The following is a 3,360-nucleotide window of genomic DNA, read 5'->3' as shown; positions in this document are numbered from 1 at the left end:
CCTTCCGTTCCTCGATCCTCTACACCTCCATGGCTTCAGTCTTCGAGCACCCCCCCTTGCGCTAACATGAGCGCAAGTATCGACGGGGTTGCAGACCGTAAGCTTTGGGCAGTGGAAGATTAGATCTTAAGTTAAAAAAGATCGATTATTCTTTTTTTTCGACGTGGAGTGACTCGTTTGTATATAATTTTTAATTGAAGAATTTGGAATTTTAATTTTATATTTTATTTTTTTTTTAAAGAATTTTTAGTTTATAAATTATGAAAATAGAATTTTTTAAAATATTCGTATTCTTGAATTTTTTATCACTGGATTTTTATGCAGATTTTTATGCATTATTAAAATAAGTTCCATTCGTTATTCAACATATCATGTTATGGTAAGCTGTTTACGAAATGTCAATAAAAATGTCAAATTTTCTCATGATTTTTTGATAAATAGTTTACTTTAAAGAGGAATCATTAAAGATAAATTATAAAAATTATGTAAAACGTATATTGTTTAAATATCATATTAGATACTTTTCTGCATCTACAGATGAAAAATATATAGAATTTTTCCAGTTTTCAATATTATAACTAGAAATTTTACTCGAAATATGATTACGTTATAAATAAAATTAATATCAAAAAAAAGATATATATATAAATATAAAACATATTTATTTATATCAAAAAATATATAATATAAATTTGCATAAAAATTCACAATTCACTCCTCGCATTTTTATTCATTCATTCTTAACGATTTTGTCGATCTTCAAGTTTCATTTACTTTAGAATCTAAAACCCAAAATCCGAAAACCGAAATTTGCTCGAGCTCGCCTCGAGGCTATCGCTAGCCAACGTCTCACTGCTTGAATATACGCGAGTATGTGTGCGGTTGCACCGCGCCGTTATTAAGCCATCTCTTACCAGTTATATCGTCTCTGCCAAGCAGCTCTTTCGCCCGCGTCTTGGGTCGAGCGTTTCTTCCATCCTGCGGTCCGAACCAAGAATCACGAGACGGAATTCGCGTCCAGAATGTGTATATTCTGCTTGGAAACTCGATTGGCCAAGTTATGTCCCAAGTTAAAGGATTATCCGACACTTGGAAGATTGGCGTTCACGCTATAATGCATTTGGGGGAGCTGGTTGCCTCATTCTATTTTCTCAACCCCCAGGGGTTCGAGAAATTCGGCCATGTTTGCGTTGTTTAATCGCTATTGCAGGGAAGGAAATTTTTCTTCCTTGGATAAATATTTCTGAGATGGTCTTGGAAAATAAGAAAATTTATTCAAAAATAAATTTTTACCATGGAAAGATACGTGCAAACAAGCATAAATATTTTTTCGTCTTTGTATTTGTACACAAAATAACAAAATATTGATTCACACAATGTCGAAGGATGTATTTATAATACGATAACACTCTGCAAAAGAAATTGCTGCTGTTCATTAACTCTGTGCGATGATGTTGCTTCTCTTCCAGTCGGGTTGATCCTCTCGCGTGAAGCTTACTCGCTTCACTTCGCCTCGTCTTTGTCGTCGATTAGTGAATTAACATTTTTTCGGGTAATCAATCAATGGACAGGTTGATACTCATACTCTTCGTGTTTGTAAAACCTTCTTGCTGATAAAGATAATGAAAATGGAGGCTCTTGGAGACTCGCCAGATCTTATAATTTCTTTGGTTGAGAAAGATCCAATTTACAACACATCTTCAGGTTGAGTGCAATAATAATAATAATAATTAATAATAAATTTAAAATAAAATTCTAAGATACAGTTATTAAAAAAAATTTTCTAAAAAAATTCTAAAATCAGCTCAAAAATAATCTTATTGTGTTTAATTAATGTTTCAGAATCTAATATTATCTCTGAAATATATCAATGTGCTATTTCTTCGGTTGAGAAAGATCCAATTTACAACACATCTTTAATTTAAGTGCAATAATAATAATAATAATAAATAAAATTCTAAAATACAGTTATTACTACTAAAAAAAAAATTTTCTAAAAAAATTCTAAAAATAGCCTTATTGCGTTCAATTAATATTTCAGAATCTAATATTATCTCTGGAATACATCAATGTGCTATCTCGATGAATTTTTCTAAATAATTGATACTTTTAAAAAGGGAAGTCTGACAAAAAGGATTAACTTTTCATACGCCAAGAATAAAAAAAAAAAAAAAGGAAAAGCTCGATTCCCATTCCGAAAACATTTCATTAAATTAGAAACACACGATTACGCTGATTCCGAAAACTTTTACCCTGCCCCCTCTTGTCTGCCAGAATCTCATTTGCTTGATGGCCGAGGACAAAGTGAGATCGCGTCTCGTATAATTCACACAAATGAAAATGCCAGCTGTTTGGAACATCTCCAAAACGTTTCCTCCGATAAAACGTATCAAAAATTGGTCAGCTCTTTTCTCACAAAAACGCATATATCGCGCTATATAATAATCAACCGAACTCAACCCAACCTGACAGTGGTAACGTTCGATCTCCATAATCCGTAAAAATTTATCTTTCACGATACTCGATCCCCGAAATCCTCGATTTCCAGGACCAGAGAGAGAGAGAGAAAGAGAGAGAGAAAAGCAGTGGTCGTTGATGAATTAGCGGTGCTCGAGCTGGAATCAACAGAGACAACGATCCCGCGGTCCAAATCTCGGAGTATCGAGCGCCGTTTCCACGGCCCCTCCATTACGGTGCACAAAGAAAATCCTGCAAAAAAGACCGGTGCTCGTCGATTGGTGGCCGAGCTCTTTTCCCGATCGGCATCGAGGGAGACGGGCAGGGAACGGGAATGGAAACGGGCTGTACTTCGGTGGACTAGATAGACATGGAGGGGTGGGAAGAGGGGGGTAAAGGGTGGGCGGATCAATCGTCGTTGCGGAAGTGCGTTGATTTAGCAATCAGAGCAATGAGAAAGGGGTAGAGGACGAGGGACGTGGGACGATACGTACGAGAGAGAGAGAGAGAGAGAGAGAGAGTGGAAGGCCAGTGTAAACGGGGATGGGAAGATGAACAAGCGACACGAGGAAAGAGAGAGGAACGAAAGGGTACACATAGAAGGATAGTTGGTTCGATGGGGGTTGGGATGAGGGGGTTGAGAAGAGGGAAAAAGGACCGTGTGCCTCTAGTAATTACGGTCGGTACAGCGGAATCATTTGTTTGCGCATTGTTGCCGCAAAGCATTGTTGCGCAGCGAAACGTTCCACCACCATCGGCCATCATCCCTCCCCCCTTCTCATCCTCTCCATAAGGCTCGATTCATTCGTTTCTCTGGCTGTTCGACCGGTCGGCTCTTCGGTATCCGGATTTCAAACGCATTGTATCCTTTGCAGGTCGCCTTCCAGTCTTGTGAATTACATT

This window comes from Apis dorsata, unplaced genomic scaffold, assembly GCF_000469605.1.
Source record: "Apis dorsata unplaced genomic scaffold, Apis dorsata 1.3 scaffold_189, whole genome shotgun sequence".
Classification (NCBI taxonomy): Eukaryota; Metazoa; Arthropoda; class Insecta; order Hymenoptera; family Apidae; genus Apis; species Apis dorsata.
This window is presented reverse-complemented; position numbering follows the sequence as displayed.